Here is a 17,000-nt window from a genome sequence, read left to right as displayed (position 1 = left end):
TAATACAACGCAGTAGGAATTACCGTAACTATCTAAGATTTAAAATATGTTCATAACACTGAAAGTCTTTCTGTTCCACTGTTCTCGACAGTGTTTTCCCCTTTAAGGAAAGCAGTTTAAAATGGTTGCTAGCCTTCTCAGTTGCTGCAACCACATGATGCAATCTATTGTCAAATTAGTGGGTGGCAGCAAGTGGAAACAGATTTCACCAGCAATAAAGCCCATCACATGATTTCATCTGTTCACAGTCATACAATCTCTTATCCCCTTTCTTGCTTGATCCCAAGACCCTGTCCACATTAAGCGGGGTTTATCTTCATGGTTGATTTTCATTAAGAGTTTTTGAAAGTATGCGAGGAATTAAAACATTCATGACAGAAAGTTACGGACTTGTTTTTAATGTGGCTCAAATGCACAAATGTTTTGCTAAGTCAGAATGAAACATAAATGAAGTAGAAATATGTGCAAAAAATGACCAAAATTAAGGTCTTATAAAAGGTTATACTTTTAAACCTTATCCCACTGTACATATTAGTAATATGCAGATGAAAAGTGTAGCCACAGTACAAATAATGAAATCTTTATAGTATGAAGAAGCAATTGTTATGAATCAGCAAAAAGTTGGGGGGAAGCAAAAGTGGAAAAAAATGTGGTATAAAAATAGAAACAAAATTGTCGTGTAAATAGAAAGTTAAAAGATTTCTGACCAGAAGCATTTTGGTTTTCACATGGAACACTGAATTAATTTCAAGTACTGATGAAGTCACCATTACATAATTTCAAGCCCATTGGGTGTTTCTTGGTTCCTTCCAAGTTTACAAAAGAATCCTCAGCCCTGCCTGGTCCAGTAGGGCCATCACCCGATAAGTTCCAGTTTCCAGGCCCAAAGCCTCAGATTTCCAAGCATTATCTCATACTGATAGCAGAAGGGATGGGAAATGAGAAGCACAAACAGGGGCTCCCCCCCGTGCAACAGACATTCTACATTTCCCAAAAGACTTCTAGAAGCCAGCAGTTGCTTTGTGCAGTAATAACCTGCAGGAATGACTATCAAGGAGTCAAGGAGTGCAGTCCCCTTCTGACACGTCAACGCCAGAGAAGCATGGCTTACTCGCCAACAAGGAGTTTGCTGACAAGGCTTTTAACAAAACAATAACTAATTGGGTGCAGTATTGCTCTGCAATATCTATCTATCCCGGTCCAAAATGAGGATAGATGCAGTTGATTATTCTCAAATAATGTGATTTCTGATTAATAAGTTGGTAAGTTAAATTAAACATAAGTATTTGTGCTGTTGAATAGCATTCAAAGGCCAATGCATAAATTTTCCTGGAGATGTAAATGTCACAGGCTTTGTTTTTGCAGAATTGCAAAGTAATCTGCAGATCAGCAGGATGACCATTTGCTCAACTACAGAAACACAAGATACAGTGCACAGCACATGTTTGAATTTCTCAGCCCTTACTCAGATTAGCTTGGACTACAGAAGAAATGTGGCTACAAAACATTCCTGAAAACACTTAAAGCTGCACTTTCTGTAAACTCTTTCCATTGACTTTCAGTTCTCTTGCAAAGCAGGAATCAGGAAGTCTGGAAAAACATTGACTGTTGGATCTCAACGTGAGTCCAATTCAGAAAAGCGCTGAAGCTTGTGCTTAACTTTGCCATGGTTTCAAGCTCCTATAAAGTTAAGCACATGTTTAGAGGTTTTGTTGGTAAATGTTAGGTTCACTGCTAAAACTATTGCATTAGTGAGATAATTTTACACATACTAAGAAATAAAATCAACATAAGAGATGATACAAAACAAAACTCCCAATTTCAGAGTTAAAGGCACTCTTTTTGTGTATGTAATCATTCATGTATACAGATCGGTATTTAATTGTATTTCATTTTATTTTAGACATGTCCGTATTTCATGTAGCCATTCTGGTAAGCAGATCTCCGTGCAAAAATGTTTATGCAGAAGATCAGGTATTTGCACATCTGAGGATTCCTTTTGCATAGGCAAATAGCTGTTTACACATATAGATGAAAAAATAAAAATATATAGATATGCAAGTGTCTCTGAAATCTTGACGCACATTGCCTTACAGGATAAAGCTGGAAGAAATTTAACAGGCAGGAATTATCCAATTAAGAGTCATGTAAGCATTTGGAATTAGTTCTAAAGGCTCCGTAGAAAGATTCTACTGCAGTAAACATCTCATCATTATTAATTCTGTCCAGATTCATTTGAAGTATATCCCTTCCTGAAGATCCAGTAACAATTTCTAATCAAGAGGTGAATCAGCAAATATTTGTTTAGAAAGCTGTTAAAATCAGATTGGTCCTGAAACACACACAGTGGAAAAATAGCAAGACTTTATCTGCACTCAAGAAAAAAATCAATCAGAAAAACAAAACTGCTGTTGATCTGAGAGACAAATCTGGCTCTTGGTATTTTAAAACAACAAGAAAGAAAGAAAAAAAAAGGAAAAAAAAGAACATGCACTGGTTGCTATAGAGAGAACCTCTTCCTTTCAACCACAATTGCAGATGTGGTGGGGTTGATGTGAATATCAGTGTCTGAAAATACAGAACAGCTATGTAAAAGATGCATAAAAGTGATCCGAGAAAAATTTTCCCCCTTAAAATTAGATAATTCTGAGTTACATGCTGACTGCCCAATGGAATATAGGAGCATTCCACAGATAACTGAGACTTAAGCAACCTTAAAAAACCATAACAGTTGGTCAAACAGAAGTGTTCATCTACAGATAACACTTTAAAACCAGTGAATTAAAACATGCATTAGAATAACGACCAAATTTAAAGAATTTACACAGTTGCCTGATATGTGTGTGAAGCCATGAAAGAAAGTCTGCAGACACTAATGAGAGGCAAAAGAGAGCACATCTTACTGCCTGATGTAGTAAAGAGAGGTCAGTGCCAGAGCATTCCCATGCTCCTTCTCTACCCAGATCCGTGCCTTTTCGTCATGCTTAAGTCTCTCCTGCCGTAAATAAATCCACCTTCACTAACTTCACTAACAACAGATAGCATATTCTGTAATTAACTGCTCCCTGCTATTCAAAACTATTAATAACCTATGTTCAGATTACAGGATCAGCAAGAAGCCAGCTGGTCGAGAGCATGTAACTCTTGGTGCAAGGTGAATGCAGAGGAAGGGGCATTCTGTGTGTCAGAGAGGTTGGATTCATTTATACAGCCATAATTCTGCAATTTCTGCAACTCTTTCTATGTGGATCTTCTGTATGATAAAATCCCAGCGTTGGCAAAGTTCTGTTTTCCCAAGCCATGCTGATGATGGCTTGGGTTTGCTGCCTCTCCTTAGGCATGCCTCCAAGCCCCTATTGGTGTCACTGAAGCAATTTGTGTACAAGAAGAAACACCTACAAATTGATCACAGCATCCAGAACCTGGTTCTTATCCATGAATGTAGCATGGTTTCAGAGTACACTACATGTTTTTAGGATGAAGGACTATCAGTACAAGGAAAGTGAAGAGTGTGCTGCAGCCACCCAGCACAGCAGAAGGCTGGCCTCACTGAGTAAGATCTCAGGTTTCTAAATGGCTTCTTCTACAATATCCCTGTGTTTATCATTCTCAGACAAGCTGGGATTCACATGATGTTGACAACTGTAATATATTCTCTGTAAATTGCAATTGGATCTTTGAATCTCCAGACAGTTGAGAAACTAGTTTCTCTCACCTGTTTAATTAACCATGTCATGTTTTCCAAAGAGAATTAATTGTCTCATTGAAGCAGTAAGGAGACTCAAAGGTTCAAAAGAAAAATAAATATGAGTATGTAGCAGAGTAAACATTTATCCAATAAACATTTTCACAGCTGAGTTTCAAACTTCTCATGTTCCAGTTTCTTACATTTTATCATCTTATCCCACTCGGTCCAGGCACCGGATCTCTTGAAGATATCCCTCATGGGAAAACACCGCCTCAGAAATCAAAACATTTAGACTGTGAAAGAAATAGAAAATAATTCTCAAGGAAATGTTATGGCACAGGGACTGTTCAAGAACAGAATTGTAACTTTTCCCCGTTTGGTCCTTAACAACTGATGAATAGAAATGGCTTTCCGTCAGGCCACCTCTACCCTGATCATCTGACGCTTTGGCAGACATTCCCTAAGAGGAGCAGCTAGTTTTGCTGTCCGGGTGACACAGAGCACTGCATCTTCTTAGTCACCTCTCTGCTCCTGAGATTGGCTGTTGCTGTTTACCATAGCTAGAGTTAACTCTAACAGTCTCAATTTTAACCAAATTGAAACGACTTTTTTTTTTTTTCCTTTTTTTTTCTTTTTCTTTTTGTAACTGCTTTCATTTCTGCTTTTACAAACATTTTTAACTTGACACTAAGAAAGAAATGAACAGTCGCACGTGAAAAGGAGAAATGAAAACAATCTTCAGATAGCTGCTTCTACAGACAGAATTTTTAGTGTTCAGCTGTGGTTACAGGATGGAATAAACCCTTTAGGGTATCCATGAGATGAGTAAAGTGGCAGTCATTGAGATGATGATGTTAATCATTGTCAATTCAATCCTGAGAAGCGCTGAGGCCCTTTCCAAAGACACTGAAAGTTTTAAATTCTCCGTAATGTGACTCCACACAGAATTTAAAGGGAAAGACCAGCATTCTATATCAAAACCAAGCAACTTCTTCCTTAAAAAAAAAAAGGGGGGGGGGGGGGAATTAAGATAATCATATCATATCATTGGCAATTATATGTGCATTTCAATGAGAAGGGTTTCAGGTTGGGGTGACTGGTGGGGAAGTCTATTCTGTCTTTGCAAATGTACTGACCCTTTTTGCAAACTTACGGCCTTGAATATTTCCTAGTCCCTCAAAAAGCTGCTGCAATACTTGTAGTTAGAAGTAGGTTTTGGTGCTGGTCTCCTGAAGGTTTCTCTAGCCCTTCAGAGGTCAGGTATTCAAAAACTGAAAAAATATATCATAGCTTCAGTGAAGTCAGAGATAAGCCACTTACCATAACCAACTAAAGATCCGCCTTCATATATTTCAGCTCTAAAAAACAGTGAATCTCACAGGAAAAACAAAAGGACAGCATCCTGGCAGATAAGTTTATTTTTGAAGCCTGATAATTTACTAAGTGTGGTATAGACTTTGCACAGGTCAAATAAATCATAAATCTATTTTAGTCCTAAAAAACTGAGAAACACCTTTCTCTGGTTCATTCCACCTGGTATTCTTCAGAGAAAATTTTAAATCACTAATTGGTACTTCAATAATTCCATGTCTGTACGTCCTTGATCTCATTTTCACTTTTTTTTCCACTCATGCTTGTGCATTTGCATGTCTGTATTGAAATCTGCTCCTGCTCTCAGTAACCAAGATGCATTTTCCTACTGGTTCCAATACTTCACAAATAGGATTTTCTGAGCAGCAGAGACTAGGCATGCTTTGTGCAGTGCTGGATATTTGAAATCCAAGTATCAGGGGCCTAAGCAATGGGCTAGGCTATATGAATATTTTTGAAAGACTCAGCCTTTTTCATATGAACCGAAAAGCAGGATTTCTCTTCCTGTGAGTAAAGGAAGAGGGCCAGAAAGTCCCAGGAGCATTCTGATTTTCTGAGTGCATCCTGGTGCTTTGAGCAGCTGCTACTCACTAACGCAACCTCAAGGTGCAGCAAAAGCCCAACCCACTGGGCAGCACTGGTGGGACAGGCACTCACCCCGTTTGACCTGTGTAGGTGCCACCAATGTCCTATCGAGTAAGCATTACTGCTACTGCTGCTTGTTGAAGAGCTGCCCAAGGAAACCAGGGCTCCACGCTTCCCCACCTCCCCCTCCTCGCACACCTGCTCCTGGGCAGCCACAGTCTGGCCATGGTAAAAGCAATCATCTTTGCAGCATGAGAAACAAGCGGGCAGCCGAGCTTCGTCTGTACTAGGTTCATAAAGAGGAACAGAATAAGTGATTTTTAAAGATGGGCTTATAAATCATTAAAGTAACATGGGACAGGCCTGAAGTTTGTTTTGCAAGCTGGAATGGGAATTGTAATATCCATATTTCAAAATACACACTCACCTTTACACTCTCATTTCCTGTGGATGGCATCCAAATTTAACCTTTCATTTCTTGAAGAGCGGTGACTTATATTTATCTGGTAGAATAAGCAAATAGCCAACTATGGCAAATCCAGGGAGCTCTTTTAAATCTATCAGCTAAAATTAAGATAAGTGCATTTCAAACATCCCCCAGGAACTTTGAACTTACACTCCCTACCTGCTACCAGCTGTTTTGCTTGCTTTAGTGGAAGTTTAGTGGCAGAGGCTCCTCTCAGTCCTCTGTGCCCTGCAGTCTGAAACCTGCCCCACCTCTGTTGTACCAAAGAGGTGGGAAATCCTGGTGGCAATCCAGAGAAAACCTTCTCCTTAGCCAAGGAGGCTCTACCTATAAGTCCATCTCCATGAATGGAAGCAGAAACAAACAGTGAAGATCTAGAGCTAAGCTCTTCAGGGACCATAGGAATGGCTCTGGGGCCTTGGGAGAAATTGAGAGGTCCAGTGAAGATGCTGGTTGTTGCTGCTCTGAGGCACAACAGTTTTTCAGCATTCTTGCTTTTTAGTTCTGGCTGCGTTTCTTCAGTGACTAACACAGTGATGCTCTGCTTTCTCCACTGCAACTTCTTAAGTCTTGGTAGGAAATGATCGTGGATAGATGGGATTTGGGTTCCTACAGCCATTGCTACCGGTGCACACTGCTTCATTTTCAGCGAGGATTCTTTCAAGGCAGCTTTCTTAAGATATCTCCGAGGACGCAGTAAGAAGTGTTGTGGCTCATGAGCAGTTCACCTTTACTAAAAACACCTCCACACGGGTGCTCCATTAGCAAGACCTACAACAGATGGCTCTTCGTGGCCTCAGATCACACTACCACAAAGTTTGCAGTCACCAAAAGAAAGTGGTGGCCACTCTCTTCCATTAATAGGAGCTGCAAGACCATGGAAAACTGTACAAACGTCCCTCAGGGTGTATTTATAGGAGCTCCAGTGTAGTTGGCCATTGCCTCGAGTAACTAGGAATTAATACGCGCTCCCTCGACAACTTTGGCTCTGGTGTTTGTGCCAAGTGCTTTAGAGGGTGGCAAGGCTGGGGAAGGGAGGGGCTTTCCACACTGGTAGGCCCATCTGAGAACTTTTTAATCCTTATTACTGTTACATTTCTCTATGCCTGCCAGCCCACAAGAAGGTTTGAAAGTCAGCCTGACCTCTGGTGTGTCTGATCTAGATCCAACAGGGAATGAGATCAGGGAGCTGTGAGAAGCAAGCTTAATGGGGAGTCTGCTGCAAACGTAGCAAAACAAATAATAGAAGCTTGCTTTTTTTGTTGTAGAAAATACAGTGCTATGGCTTTTGGGTGCCAAGAGGCAGTTCTTTTAATAGCGACATTCTTTGTAATGCTGATGAGTGGCAATATAGAAAGATGAAAGTAGGAGGGCATTGTATTATAGTCTTACATATATTATGCCACAAAGAAAATGCAGTTGCTGGGTGGGGATTCTTCACCCTCCTCCTGCTGAGCTATTCATGCAAATTCTCTTCTGCAGATGGCAATCCCCATTCCATCTCTTCTAAATCCCAAGGGGTTTGCCAACTGACTTTCAATTTTCAAGTGGAAATCGTAGGACTGAATGGTGGTGTGTTGAAGTCTTTTCCTCTGACACCTTGCTGCTCCTTTAGGAAGCGAGCAGCAAGAGACATTTTTTCCAAAAGATGTGTGCCATCTCCTGGGAACTATAGAAACTGCAGGCCCCTTGTATGGAAAGTCCCTGTTAGTTTTTGTTGTTGTTTTTTTTTTCCTCCCAGGGTATTTATACAACTACCAGAATAAGGTCAGCATAGCTGGGTTTAACCTCCACTTCTAAATTTGTTGGTTGACATTTCACACCAGAAAAACTCAAATCACATTAAAAATGTCATGATTTTGTGGACTGTCAAATTCAGATGTCAAATAGCTTGACAAGATTTGTCAAAACCTGATGGTAATCAATTGCAAAATAGTGGCAGAACTTAGCACACACTGCCATTATCTTTTAACACAAAGGTAGCCCACAGCATTATTATGGTACACCTATTTTGTCCTCTCAGGACAAGTGCAAGTCAGAAGAAAAACATCAGAGATTTTCTTAATAAAACGTCGTATGATTCTTTAGCATAAAATATAAGATATGTTTTTCTCAGCTCATGAACTGCAACTTGCACATGTCAAACCACAAACTCTTCTCTTCATCAGCCATGGGCTTTTCGTTTGCTGCTATCACATCATTAAGCCCTTCCTTGTCAAGAAGACACAAGAGGGAATAAAATGCATTGACACATGTAAACATATTTTTGCATTTGGATTAACAGATGTGTAGATGGATGAATCCTCTGTCTTTGAATTGGCCCTACAAGAAGGTAGTTACCTTACATGGATAGGTCCCTGAAATAACGTACAAAACCGTGAATTCATTCATAAAGTGCTTTTCTGAGTTTAATTACAACTGCTTAAATTCTAAAAATATTTTGGTTTTGTAAAGGTAGAACAATATCTACTTTCAAACAATTAGTGATGACACATTCTGTTGTGCACATTCAATTTGCTTTGATCTGGTATACATCAGGTTTGATAATTTTAATTCCTTTCTTATCCCCTTCTATTTCTTCTGCAAACCTGAGGAATTCTTTAAATAAGAAGTTTTTAAATAAGAACTGAAATGGGAACTTTTTCAACAAAATATGTTCCGATAATGCCATTCTCTGGCTGATTTTATACAATGGCATTCCAAAGAAAGTAAACAGTCTTTCAATAAAATGTAAAGTAATTTTTAAACAGATGGCATTGGGCATCCTAGCAGCTTCCTGAGACACCAAGTTTTAATAGTTGATTGTGTTTGATAAAAGTTATGTCCAAACTGCTGAGAGGCCACTCTCATTTGGTAATCTACTGCCACAGGCACATTATGTCTTCTGGTTGATTTAGGATTGCACATGCATCCTTGTGTACATATCTTTTGCTAATGGAAGCAAATGCTCAGGAAACTTCCTTTTCAGATTGAACCTAAAGATGAGAAGAGAGAAATCGGCAATAATGCAGGAGAAGAGCTGTGCCAGGGACCCACACTGACAGGGGCAAGTCTGAGTGCACAAGCAGCCTAGCTTCAGCAGACAGCACCTCTTAATTCCCTGAAGCCAAAGCAGGATACTCCAGTTCTCACTGCCAAATTCCCAGCCTCATAGGAATTTCCCTTTGTAGTTTGTCTCCATCTACCACTTCCTGAAATCTGTGAATGTTTCTGGCTGCCATTCAGCTGCCCTCAGAGAGAGGCAGAGGGGAAGGCTGGGGAGAAGCGGGAGGAGGCCAGTTGCAGACAGTGTGCCATGAGCAGTCCTCAGGGGGATCAACTGTGCAGACAGTTCTTCAGTTCATGGCTAGCCGATTGAGTACTAACATGTTCCAAGACGCAAAGGACTGCACCCTCACCAAAGTGGTGAGACAGGGAAGAGCCTCATCAAAGCTTCATCCAGTGACAGCAACAATGCAACCCCCCATGTTTCGTGCACCAACCGCTGCAAAAGTGTCGGCCTTTTAGCCCCCAGAACACTCACATATCTTTGGCACACCTGCAGACATAAAGGTATCTGAAACATTCAAGGTCAGGCAAGATGGGGGCTCTAAGCAACCTGATGTAGGTGTTCCTGTTCATTCCAGGGGAGTTGGACTAGGTGACCCTTAAGGGTCCCTTTCAACTCAGTCGATTCTATGATTCTGTGATATAGCACTCACATCAGCACAGCTTAGATTTTCAGGGAGCAAGAGAGTAGGAATTATTTGTATGAATCAAAAACTAAAACAATCAGGAATGCATCACCTCCATCAATCCAGTGGAAAAAACATTAAGCAAGTCAAAATACTTGAATCAGTTCAAAGACCTGTACATCTAGCCCTACACCAAGATGTGTGAGTAACCAGGCCTATGGCTGACAGACCACAGTTAGGTACCTAACTTGCCCAGAGGCTGCCAGTCTATCTTCCTAGTAGAAGCAGCAACTGTGTGTTCCTCCAAGTTTTGAAAATCTGATCATTATCATGTAAGCCCAGTAAGTGTGGTGTGAGGAATCTGCCTGCAGGAATCACCACTTTCAAAATCCGGGCATACACAGGAATATCCTGCTGGCCGCCTGCTTATTCCAGCAACGTGCAGAGAAAATTAATGGAAAGTTACTACCATCTAAGTGGATTTCTGCAACATGCTCGCTCTGTGCAGTAAGCATTTACTTGCCTTTTGAGACCATTAATTTTATATACGTGGAATAGTTAGCTGAGACAAACCACTCTTTTATAAACCATCAGCGCAACGCAGGACACTGCTCCGTGGGTTCTTGTTATAATGTCTCCATTGTTTGGGATGTCTCAGAAGTGGAACTTTGGAGGATGGCCAAAATCAGAGGGAGAGTATATTTCTAAAGATAAGTTATTGCTAAGTACATTCAGTCTCTGACCTGGACATTTCTTTCACTCTCTGAAATTACATCTCTTAACAATGTCTATATTCAGAATCCGAAGCCTTTAAAATTTAGATTCTGCATTCATATGGGTAGTTGATATATCAAATGTAACACAGTGATTAAAGAAAGGATATTTTATGTTATCCTGTCTTAGTTTAGTGCACTGTAACTTCCCATTTGCAATTGCCACTTTGACAAAGAAAACAAAGCCCTTTCTGAAAGTAAACTCAGTTAAAATTTGGCTAATCTCTTTTCTCCCATTGCAGGATGCAGAAGACTTCAGGTTCTCCAGCAGCTAACTGGAATACAAAGCACTTTTGGGTGCAGTTTTACTTTAGAAATTTTCCTGTGCAAATATCACTACAGGGCCCATCATGAAACTACCAGTAGACAACGTAATTGCGAAATAGCATGTATTAATTGATGTTATTGGAATAAACCAAGATAGTCCTAATCATATTAACAAATGACAAGAAGTAAAATAACACTGTTTTATCATTAGTATTGTCAATGGATTTTATTCTGGGCAGGGAGAGAATGCAGCAAGCACACTGCCTGTGAGCTCTGCTCCACCCTGAGGAGTCACCATTTTTTATGTCACCTATATGCAAATTCTCCTCACCGTATCCCCCCCACCAACTGAAACATACAAATAGCACATAACCTTTAAAAAACGCTTTAAAGTTAAGAATAAAATCACAATGACAGCAACTCTGGATGGAACACCGAAATATTAAAAGGTAGAAAACAAGGAAGAAACAACCCGACTTCATATCCCAGTGATCTGAGATGGCAAAAATCATGAGAGTTTATTAAAGACCGAAGCAGTTGATGGTGGTGGGTTTTCTTTATTGTTTTTCCTCTTCCTGTTTAATCCCACAAGCTGTTGGCTGCTGAGTTCAGGCTCCCCGTGCTGCTGTTGTAAAACCCAGCAGACGTCATTACAGAGATCTGCCTTTACTGGACAGCAGCAGCGAGACTTGCCAAGTGTTACCCAATGAGGAAGCGTGCGGGTCGGTGTCAGTGGGAAACTGAAGCAGACCCGAAGGGAAGGAGGGGGAGGGAAGGAAAGTTTGAAAGATTACGGGCCATTGCAATAGATACAGAGCGTGGAAACAAAACATGTTTTATTTATTTGTAAGGTCAGTGCCCTCAGCTGGAATGGAGATTTTGGATGTGTAGTAGGGGAGAAGTTTAATCTATCACAAGCACGAGCTGGAGCTTGTCTAAATTTTGTTTATGAAGCAGTTTAAATAAATTTGGGCAACAGTAGTTAGGAAATTGTAACTACATTTCCCTAGCAGATTGAGAAATAACAGCAGTCAAAGCTTAGGCAAAATCCTTTCTGGAAAAGAAAAAAAAAACATCCAACAACAAAATACAAAGCCAGAAAGCCTCCATATACGGTGACCTACGCAGAACCAATTCCCCAGTCAGTTAAAATGCACGTATTGACTGCTATGAACTGTGATGTGGATGATTTACTTGATTCAAAGGAAGTATTTTCATAAGCCATTAGTTTAAACCTAAAATGCCTGTGAAAGATAGAGCAGTCAGGCCTGTCACGGAACAAATGTAAAAAAGGCACTTTCTCTCTGGTACATCTTTAAATTTTTTCTAAACAGCTTGGTTCAGTCAGATAATTCTGTTCATAGTTAATAGGTTTTTTTAGTTTTGGAGCAGTACCATAAAATTCAATGTTATTATATGGATTTACATTGCTGAAAGAGAGTAAAATATGTGTATTACTTCACTGGAGTTACTATAGCAGTGCATTTGGCTTAGATTGTGCAGCTGATATGCTAGGTTGCTAACCTGTTCCTGAGAGGAGATAAGTACAACACCCGATCTCAGAGGTTGTAACATAGCAAGTATGATACCCTTCTGCTTTTGAACATTTTCATATACCATTTGTTTCTCTTCCCATCGATGTGGGTGGTTTTCCCTAAGGCCACTGTACATTCCACACACAACATTCGTTGTCAAACTTAAGAGGGCTGGAGGTAGGGTGTTCCTGTGTGCTCAGTTCTGAAAGGAGAGCTGGCACTCCAACCTGGTGTTCATTCCCACCAAATTCCATTGCTTGTATTGTGCTTATATGTTCACACTCACTTGGGTGTCAGCTGGTTATCTGTGGCTTTGTGTCTATTATAGCTATATCTCTTGCTTACATAAGTACATGATTTTTTTTTTCTTTCATATGATTTTGCATAGAATCAATGTGAATAATGCAAATACCAGAAGCAAGGAATGTATGACACAGAGCTGTGCTGGTGGTAATGAATTGTTTTAAAAGTGCTATGTTGGGGAAGTACTAGAAAAAGCCTTTTAACGTGTCAACTTCATCTCAGCTAGCTTGTCATTAGTAAAACGCTCTTCACACACAGTAGCACTGACCAATATTTTAAAAAGATGCAGAATGAAGTCATCTGAAATTAATCTGATGAGTCAGAAGTGGCTGTTGAAGCACTTCTAAATGCACTGCTATTAGATTGCTGGTCTACAGTCACTGTGGCTATGAGAGAGGGGAGTTACAGTGAAAATCAAAGTAGTTTGGTATCCTAATGGCAGTACTGAATTTTCATCATCTTCCTGGTGAGGAAAACTGGCTAAAAATAAATAAAAACAGACCTCCAGAGAAAAAGAAAAACACAACAAAAAAAGGAGGTTCCAATAAAACAGTACATTATAGGCATTCTGTAAGGTAAATTGTTGGTACCAAAAACAGTTTATATGAAAATTGGAAACCCCAGTGTTTACTGATATGTATGAAAAGAAACAGGTCAGTGACTTTGTTACCATGGTGACCATTATTGAAATAAAACAAACTGACATCAATGCTGATTTATTCTCCTCTTCTACACCCTTTTTAACTACTGCTTTAGTATAAGGTTGCTACTGAATCTAAACATGACGCCAGAGTGAACTTTCAGAACATGATCTTCTGAGGCTTGTTAATGAAAAAAAAAAGTGATAAACTAAAGTGATTTCAGAAGAATTTGGCTTATTGAGCAGGTGCCAATTCCTGCTGTCTGGCAATTACGGAGCTGACATGATGTAGAGGAGGAGCTCACTGGGAATTAGATGAAACTAGTTTCAGTGGTGAAAAAGGAAACCCGATCCGTCACATTTCCCAGAAGGATGGGAACATTTTCTCTGGAAATTTTTTTTTTTTTTTTTTTTTTGCCTAAACAGCCTCCTCCAGTCTGCATTTTCCAGTCATATCCAGACACAGAAGGATAGACTAGAGATTCAGTAGTTTGGCTATTCTGAATCATACCTGGGTTTGCAGTTGGGCAGGCCTCTACTTTGAATCAGATGGGAGTCCTGGATTCAGGAGGACTTAGGAATCTAACCCAGTAACATCTTATGTGTCCCTGAGTGCAGGAGCATTATAATAGCTTTAATAATCTTGATCTTATTCTTCGTGATGCTCACTTCACAAATAGGCGAAGTGGTAATGACAGCAGCTTCCTATATCACAGAGGCCATGAGAGGTTAAGTTAATTGAAGACTTTTAGATGATCAGGTAATAGGTTCACATAGACACACTAGAAAAATATTTTTGCAGGTTTTCAAGATGGAATACCTGACCAAGGGTATCACCCCTGTTATCTTACCCAGCACATGAGAAGCTGTAGAGATACCATGTATGTTTGGCAATGTCTGTTGGATATGAACCACCATGGATAAGAAAATGGAGGAAAAGAACACAGGGCAGTAATACTTGTGACATCAAGACCAATATTTGGCCAGAGTTTCAGTGTACACAGTGAATTTTGTTTTCCAATATAAATGTTTTGATGTGTATAATCATAGGCAATGCAATCATTTAGGCAAGGTAACTAAAGAACATCTCGAGTCACAGTTTTTATTTTTATTCTGCATATATCTCAGCAACCCTACTGCTCCTATTAGCATTTATGAGGGGGAAAAAAAAAAGATGAAAGAAAACATGCACTTTTAAAACCTCAACTTGTAAAAGCAAAGAAAGTTCAACAAGGTGCGTCTCTAAGGAAAAAAGAAGCATGAGGAACTGAAATGACAAATATTACAGTGGATTTCTCTCTCCCCATATTCTACAATGAAGTCTGTGACTTCCGTGGAAGCAAGACAGCTGTTTTCATTTGTAACAAAGGAGATGGTTTCCCCCTCATCCTGAGCTCTGTGCCCAAAATACCATTTAGTGACATTTTTGGTCAGAATGAGAATTTTTTCTTTTATATTTCGTTTCTCAAAGTGCTTTCAGTGAGCTTCAAGTAGAGATTTGGATGCTGCAACAGTAAAAAGCTGTGACAGATGTTGCTACTGCTCAGAATCATACGGTAGCCCAGTGCAATCTGTTTGTTAGTGTAGGTAGTACTTTCCTTAAAATGCTTTTGGCATCATAGAAAGCCTAATAGGACATCACTGCTACTGATTATCAGGAACAGCACAGCAGAGGGTGGAGGACAACCAATTAATCACATATTCATTTTTTAATAGAGGAAAGGTTGTCTTTTCACATTCACTATATAACAAACTGTATGACTCAAGGCCAGGCCATTCAACCAAACATAAAAACTTCCAGTCATTATTTGAGTAAAATGATAATAAAATCATGGTAATGGAAAGAGTCTTTTTCTATTTCAACTGAGTAGGAATGCTAGTAGCTGAGTGTCCTAAAAGCTTACACTCTTTTCCTGCAAGGCCTTTTCTCACAGTTTATATATGTATGTTTTATTTATCTCATCCATTTCAATGATTTGGAGTAAATGCAGATTCCTGACTTTTTCTATTCCAGTATATATTGTGACAAATTATTGCTAATTGCTATTCATTCTGGGCTAGCTGTTAATCTCTTCCTTAAGTCTCTTTACCTCTTAGACATGTTTTCTCAGGAGATGTCACACTTGTGATAAGAGATATTCTTCCTAATGTATTCCTTTCTGAGGGTTGTTGCTCTTTCACCATATTTCATAGAATCATAGAATCATCAAGACCTACAAGATCATCCAGTCCACCCATCACCAATAATTCTCACTAAACCATGTCTCTCAACACAACACCTAAATGTTTCTTGCACACCTCCAGGGTTGGTGACTCCATGCACCTCCCTGCGCAGCCATTCCAGTGCCTGACCACTCTTTCAGAAATGGAGTATTTTCTAACGTCCTGCCTGAATGTCCTCTGGTGCAACCTGAGGCTATTCCCTCTCATCCTATCACTAGTCACATGGAAGAAGAGGCCAACCCCCAGCTCACTACAACCTCCCTTCAGGCAATGAGGTCTCCCCTGAGCCTCCTCTTCTCCAGACTGAACAATCCCAGTTCCCTCAGCCTCTCCTCATAAGACTTGTGCTCCAGACCCCTCAACAGCTTAGTAGCATTTCACTGGACTTGCTCCAGGAGGCTTACTTCATCTACAGGAGGCTTATTCATCTACCTTGCTACACTTCCATTTAGGCTTACTTTTCCCACTACATCCTCATCTCTCTGTCTGAAGTTTTTACAGTCCTCTGATTTTATTCCTAAAGTGTTCAAAAATGTATGCTTTTATCTATCCATAAATAGAAAGTGGTTAAAAAAATTTCCTCTGTATACTCCTCGCATCAGATTTAGCCCACAGAAGTCAAAGAGCTAAAATGAGCAGTTAATTATGACTCATTTTGTAGGTCTTTACTAAATCCTGCCTTTTGGGCAAGTGAGGACATTTGTTTGAATTCTCAGTGACTATTACAGTGATGTGATACTGTAAATGTCTGCTATGAATGGATGTATTCAAGACAAAATGTCAGAGCGGCGAGGAGAAGCAGATGTCTTCTTATCAGAGAGAGCTTCAGAAAGATGGAAGCAAATTTGCCGCAATATCAACACATGGATGACTCATCAGTGGTCATTTGCAACTCTAAATATGCAATAAAAGTATCAAATTATGTTTTGAGCATTCTTATGTTCCCACAGTTCTTTATTATTTAATTGGCTTTCTCAGACTAAGAAAGGAAAAAAAAAAAAACCAACCAAAAACATCCTCAGAAAATTATCTTCTTTCTTCATTATGAAATTCATTTCTCAAGGGGGAAAAAGTCTTATTAGCAGAGAAATGTTTCATTTGACTTGAAAAGGGATCATTAATATTGTTCAGAGGAGTGCAGCAAAGAACATATTGAGAAGAAACACTTAAAAGCAACCCAACCAAAGTCTTTTCTGTGGTACAACAGTGCAGTGGTACGACTAATACCAAAATGTGGCCTTTAGTTTTCTGATATGTATATCTGACACCTACAGAATATTTGTCAGTAGTTAAAAATAGGTCCAGGGATATCTCTACCTTGTTGTCCAAACTCTTCAGCTATTGTACAATGTGGCTTACTAGCTCTCTAATTATACTGCACTTATCACCCTCTAAGCACAGACTCAAATTCTGTAAATGGTTAGGTGTATTCTTCCCTATTGTCAGAATTATCTAAAGGGCAATTTAGCTTAAAG

At 39.6% G+C, this 17,000-nt stretch overlaps 1 long non-coding RNA gene across 1 annotated transcript in view; it reads right to left on the bottom strand.

Moving 5' to 3' along the window:
- Window positions 1-992: 992 nt before the first annotated feature.
- The window catches only part of LOC128091350 (uncharacterized), a 43,378-nt gene continuing 27,370 nt past the window's right edge, over window positions 993-17,000 (bottom strand). Inside the window, exons 2-3 of the long non-coding RNA XR_008211356.1 lie at window positions 3,889-3,981; window positions 993-1,680 (exon numbers count right to left, since the gene is read on the bottom strand). This is a non-coding gene — a long non-coding RNA (uncharacterized LOC128091350). The remainder of the gene's footprint in view (window positions 1,681-3,888; window positions 3,982-17,000) is intronic.

This window comes from Tympanuchus pallidicinctus, unplaced genomic scaffold (assembly GCF_026119805.1).
Source record: "Tympanuchus pallidicinctus isolate F22 unplaced genomic scaffold, pur_lepc_1.0 scaffold5, whole genome shotgun sequence".
Lineage (NCBI taxonomy): Eukaryota > Metazoa > Chordata > Aves > Galliformes > Phasianidae > Tympanuchus > Tympanuchus pallidicinctus.
Note: the sequence above shows the minus strand (reverse complement) of the source record. Positions and strands in the feature narration are given on the sequence as shown.